The 6443-nt window shown below is 42.5% G+C and overlaps 1 long non-coding RNA gene across 1 annotated transcript; it reads left to right on the plus strand.

Moving 5' to 3' along the window:
* The first annotated feature begins 3408 nt into the window (after positions 1-3408).
* On the plus strand, positions 3409-5933 carry LOC126991980 (uncharacterized). Its single transcript, XR_007746010.1, has 3 exons — positions 3409-3483; positions 4814-4941; positions 5913-5933. It is a non-coding gene; the product is annotated as an uncharacterized LOC126991980 (long non-coding RNA).
* Positions 5934-6443: the final 510 nt, after the last annotated feature.

Raw genomic sequence — 6443 nt, forward strand, 5'->3', positions numbered from 1 at the left:
GAAGATCCACTTCTGAAGTGTGTCTGCCTACAGTAGTTATAGTGACCAAGGTAGGGAAGGGGATGGGAGGGAGAGGAAGGGAAGAGAGAGGAAGGCAAGGCTGCAGTAGGGAAGGGAAGAAAAGGCAAGGAAGGGAATCGAAGGCCAAGGAAGGAAAAGGGAAGGGAAGGCAGAGCAAGGAAGGAAAAGGGAAGGGAAGGGAAAGCTAGTCTGAGAAAGGGAAGGGAAGGAGAGGGAGGGTAATGTGGTGTGGCTGGGTATGGTGTGGTGTTATGCGGATGGGTATGGTATAGTGTGGTGTGTGGTGCGGATGGGTATGGTGTGGTGTTATGCGGATGGGTATGGTATAGTGTGGTGTGTGGTGCGGATGGGTATGGTGTGGTGTTATGCGGATGGGTATGGTATAGTGTGGTGTGTGGTGCGGATGGGTATGGTATGGTGTAGTGTGGTGTGTGGTGCGGCTGGGTATGGTGTGGTGTGGTGTGGCAGGATTTGACTCGGCGACTTTTTACCTCGCTGTTGGTGGTGTTTGCAGAAGGACAAGCAGGACCCGGACGGTGACATCATTATGAGGGTCATTCCACCGTTACGGTCGTTTCATTCGGAAGTAACTTATTGGTGTACTCTTACCTGTATCTCTAGAAGTTATGCGGTTAGCTTGATATGATTTTTACCAAGATAGTACTAATGGCTAAAGAGGTTAATGAGACTATCCGGAACATTCTGTGTTTATTGTTGTTCTTGTTATTTATTGTTGAAGAGGACGTTACGGCCGTTTCACAAATGCAACCCGCAGTTTGACTTAGTGTTGTACATATGCAAAACTCTGTGAGAATACAAAGAAATTTCCAAATATTTTATATGCATGTTATAGATGAAGCTTTAAGTTATGCAAATATGTATAGGTTTTGTCAATTACCATTTCAGTTTTCATACAAAAATAAAGAACGCCGTTACGGTCGTTTCGAAAATTTCGTTACGGTCGTTTCACTGCAATTTCCCTTAAGAAATAAAGCAAAAATAATGGCAATAATTAAGTACCAGGACATTATGGCTTTTTGGGCCACTAATATATATATATATATATATATATATATATATATATATATATATATATATATATATATATATATATATATAGATATAGATATAGATATATAGATAGATAGATAGATAGATAGATAGATAGATAGATAGATATAGATAGATAGATAGATAGATACATAGATAGATAGATAGATAGATAGATAGATAGATAGACAGGAAATATTATTTATTGGATAGTGACAGGAAATGACACATTTGGAAAAATGTAGGTATCCCTGCGAATACTTGGCACTGGGAGATTCCTTACAATCATGTCGTCTTGAATAGTGTCACGATCTCCATATTTTGGGAACACAAATGTGAGGTCCCCTGCAACATTCTTGCCTGACAACTTCAAACAATTTATATTGACTAACATCTCACCATCAACTAGTTCTTTTCCCTCTACAACTGCTGCAAAGTGTAAAACTGATCTCTTTCCAACATATTTTACTAGCACACAGGACCCTATCATTCTTTCACAAACAGAAGTGATGTCATGAAGATCGTCACATTTTTCAAGTTTTGCATCTGTGACAGAAACATCTTCGACATCAGACTCAACTGCTGATGCCCAGTTTGATGCAACATCCTCTTCACTGGAAAACTCACGGCTAGTGGTAGAGCTACTAATGTGTTCATCATCAGAATCGAGATGTTGTGGTTCCAGATTACAATTAGTGAAAGCAGTGTCATCGTGGGTGTTATGGTATAGTGCCACTCGATAGTGTCCAAGAGTCTTAACACTTCTACACTGTTGTATTGAGTGTGCTGCTCTACATCCTTTCCAAATTTTCTCATAGCCTGCTTTTTCACTTTCACTTTAATTATTTGAGACGTACAGTACAGTTGTTTTGTTTGATATCTCAGTAGCAATTTTGTACAGGTCCAATGCTGAGCGAACAGTAGCACGGCCCTGCAGCACTCTACGGTACACATTCCACTTGATTAGTGCACCAATACCATCATGAGCGCCTTTCCCATGATAGCTTTCAAAAAAGTTCCACTCTGCAGTAGCCTCATGGATCTGATCATAGAAGGTGAGAGCAGTTATGGAGTACCTATTCTTAAATGGGCTGCTGCTCCATCCGTCCAAAGAGAAATGTGCTTGATGGGAACAGAGTTAGCCTTCAGGTCATCAATTATTTTACTGTTGAACACCTGTGCCTCAAGGCTTGAATGTGCCATGGTGTCTGAAACTAAGGCATAAGCCTTGGTATGTTGTTCTTCATCTTGTACATAGTGGACAACTGAGGTGTATATAGTCACGGAATCTCCTGTGCTTTTTTTTTTTTATTTTTTTTACGTTGTTGCCTATTACGCCGGTAGGCATCTTCCCGGTGGGGCCTGATGGTCGGCCCAAGGCTTCTTCCAGGTGGGGCCTGATGGTCGGCCCAGCCCGTTCTGGCGCAGGCGAGTGTTTATAGTGGCGCCATCTTGCATTGGCTCATGCTGCCCCCCGGAACTCGTTCTTGATTCGCTTGGACGGCTTCCTCTAAGTCCGGGTTGATGGGTGGTCTTCAGGACAGCATGTGGGTAGTTTTAAGCCACTCGCGGTGACTGAAAAATCCGAGTGGTAGCGTGAGGATTCGAACCCGCGTCGTCCATCACGCGGCGAATGTGGGTCCAGTACGCTACCAGTTCGGCCACCGCCTACCCTTGGCTTGGCATCCAGTGGGCTGCCACTACTTCATTTTGGTGTTTAATGGCATAATTCTCAGCAAAGTCTGTTTGAATAATGATGTGCCCTACTGTTAGGTTCTCTTTCTGTTCCAGGAATGCATTGTTTTGTGTCTTCATGTTGTTCCGTAACGGAAAAAATGAAACGACCGTAACGTAATTACAGAAAAATTTAGATATCCAGAGAGAAAAGGCCAATGGTGCATAGGTACCCCCCAACTAAATCTACATTGGATATGAAGTTATATTAAGCTGCTCCAAAAAATCACTGACCTATAAAAACAAACATCAAATTTTCGTTACGGTCGTTTCAATCAACATTGGTTTATATACATAATTATTACTGAGTACTGAATTGCTTAGAATTACCAACTACATCCTAACCTAATACAGCATTGACCATACTTCTAACATACATCGAGGTCGGAATCAACAGCCTTTCATTTAATGTAAAAATGGGAAAATAAAATTATGGTTTTTTGGTAAAAAAATTTTTTTCACTTTTCCTCAACTTCAAAAGCCTCATACAAAAAATTGGCTTGATATTTTTTCGTTTTCTCTTCGAATTTGGAAACTACAGGTTTTCAGCTTTAATTTGATGTATTACAAACCTAGTTTAGACCATTTTCAATTATGGCCCTCAGGATGACATTAGCGTGGAATGACCCATGAGGCTTGAGTACAGTCTCCTGAACTCCTCGTCCCTGGAGCTGATTGGTGAGTTGGCGACCCAGTTTTCTTTGTTCGCATGTCTCTCTGTCTCTATCTCTGGTTGTGGCTTTTAATTGATGGGTCTGTCTATGTCTGTCTCTCATTTTCTCTCTCTGTCTCTCTGGTTGTTTTATTTGCTTCTCATTTTCTCTCTGTCTGTCTGTCTGGGTCTCTCTATGTCTTTGTCTGTCTCTGTTTTTCTCTCGTGTTGTATTCGCTTCTCAAATTCTCTCTGTCTGTCTGTCTGGGTCTCTCTATGTCTTTGTCTGTCTCTGTTTTTCTCTCTGTCTCTGGATTTCTGTAGCTTATTGTAATGTTTTTTTTTCTGCTTCTCTTATTTTCTGTGTCTGTCTGTGTCTCTGTGTCTGTCTATGTCTTTGTCTGTCTCTGTTTGTGTCTGTCTCTCTCTGGATTTCTGTAGCTTTTAGTGCTAATGGTTGTTTTTTTGTTTTTATTTTCTCTGTGTCTATGTCTTTGTCTGTCTCTGTTTGTGTCTGTCTCTCTCTGGATTTCTGTAGCTTTTTGTAATGGTTGTTTTTTTGTTTTTATTTTCTCTGTGTCTATGTCTTTGTCTGTCTCTGTGTCTGTCTCTGTCTCTCTCTGGATTTCTGTAGCTTTTAGTGCTAATGGTTGTTTTATCTACTTCTCATTTTCTCTGTGTCTGTCTATGTCTTTGTCTGTCTCTGTTTGTGTCTCTGTGTCTGTCTTTGTCTGTGTCTGTCTCTCTCTGGATTTCTGTAGCTTTTAGTGCTAATGGTTGTTTTATCTACTTCTCATTTTCTCTGTGTCTGTCTCTTTGGTAGTATTGCTTTCCTTCTCTTTCTCTACTTATCCCTGTTTCATTTTCCTCCGTTCTCATTTTTTGTTCTCTTTCTGTTCTTATGTCTTATTTTTTCACCGTTTTCCTTTCATTCTTTTCCTTTTTCACTTCTCTCTTCCTCTCCTTGTCTTAGTTTTCCCTTTTCATTTCTTCTTCTTCCTTTTGCTGTCTCATTTTCTCTGTGTCTGGCTCTCTGGATTTCTGTAGCTTTTATTTATTTATTTATTTTTACAACAAAGGAGATGGCTCAAGGGCAACAAAAAGTGCATAGAAAAAAAAGGCCTGCTACTCACCGCTGCCATAATAGACGAAGGTAAAGAGTGGCCAAGAGAGAGGTCAATTTGTGGTGGAGAGGTGTCTTGATAATGGCTGTTTTATGTCTACTTCTCATTTGGTCTCTGTCTGTCTCTGTCTCTGGGTTTCTGTAGCTTGTAGTGATAGTTCTCTCTCTCTCTCTCTCTCTCTCTTCTGGAAAAACAAATTGAATAGGTAACCTGGTGCGCACTTTCTCCGCAGAGCAACCCACGTGTACCTCCCCAGTCTAATGGTGAGCCTGGCGCCGCCCCTCGTGGTCTTCCAGCCTCCTCACCAGTGCATCTTCCACTCCTCTGAGCTTGTGTATAACTTGACCAACCAGTGATGAGGTGAGTGAGGGAAGGGAACAGAAGGGAAGGGAGAGGAAAGGAAGGAAAGGAAGGGAAGGGAGAGGAAAGGAAGGGAAGGTTGAGAAAGGGAAGGGAAGAGAAGGGAAGGTTAAGGAAGGGAAGAGAAGGGAAGGTCAAGGAAGGGAAGGGAAGGTCAAGGAAGGGAAGGGAAGAGAAGGGAAGGTCAAGGAAGGGAAGAACATAAGAACGTAGGAGTCTGCAAGAGGCCGGTAGGCCTGTACAAGGCAGCTCCTTTGAACCTAAGCTCCCGTGTATCTAACCCCACCTAATATCGCTGTCCATGAATTTATCTAATCTATTTTTGATTAGAAGAAGAGAGAGAAAGAAAGGAAGAAGAGAGAGGAAAGGAAAGGGAAGAGAGGAGAAGGGAATGGAAGGTCAAGGAAGGAAAGGGAAGGGAATGGAATGAAAGGGAAGGGAAGGGAGAGAAAGATAAAGGAGCGGAAGGGAAGGGAAGGGAGAGGAATCAGAATCAGAAACTTTATTTCCATTTTATACAATGGTTATTCTTTACAGGCTTAAAACTATTGATCATAGTATATAGAGTGGTCCCCCCCCAGGCGGGGACTCCGAGGCAGGGTGAAGGTGCGCCATTTTGAAATTTGGGAAAAGATGTCTACATAGTTTGTCTATTTTTGATCTGTTGCTCTGTCTGGAAAGCTGGATTTTCTTATAGCCTTCTCAAACTAATGCTTCCTCTACATAGTTTGTCTATTTTTGATCTGTTGTGTGTCTGGAAAGCTGGATTTTCTTATAGCCTTCTCAAACTAATGCTTCCTCTACATAGTTTGTCTATTTTTGATCTGTTGCTCTGTCTGGAAAGCTGGATTACCTCATGTCATTAGAATGCAATTGATACCTTTTCTTGGCCTTTGGAAAGAGTTGATGTGAGGGGAAGTGTTGAGGATGCCCGCCTACAGTCCTTGCTGAGCAGTTTCTGTGTCTTTCAGAGCGTGTGAAGCAGTTTGCCAACCTGGTCCTGGCCCTCATGATGCTGTTCGCCAGGTACAATCACTGGATGGTGGGCGACAAGTTTGAGAGACTCGCCCCCTCACTGGTAATTATGCCCCGTTGTCATTTTCCTTCTCTCTGTTCAGGGGCAGGACCTAGTGTTTTTTATGCCTTTTTTGTTTTATTGCCCTTGAACTCTAAAAGATAAAACTACATGACCTCCCCTAACCTAACTTAATCTCCCCTAACCTAACCTTACCTAACCTTTCCTGACCTCCATTAACCTTTTATAACCTCCCTTAACCTCACCTAGCCTTACCTAACCTCTCCTAATTTAACCTATCCTCCCCTTCCCTAGCCTACCTTAACTTAACCTCCCCTCCCTCCCCCCAGGTGTTCTTCATGCTAACCTGCCGGCTCATCGCTGAGTACCAAATCCACCGGAAGGAGAAGATGGACAAGGCGGCGGCAGCGGCCAAGAAGTCACCCGCCGCAGCCGCCGAAGGGAAGGACGAAGGAACAGCCGCCAA

Source organism: Eriocheir sinensis, unplaced genomic scaffold (assembly GCF_024679095.1).
Source record: "Eriocheir sinensis breed Jianghai 21 unplaced genomic scaffold, ASM2467909v1 Scaffold378, whole genome shotgun sequence".
NCBI classification, from domain to species: Eukaryota; Metazoa; Arthropoda; class Malacostraca; order Decapoda; family Varunidae; genus Eriocheir; species Eriocheir sinensis.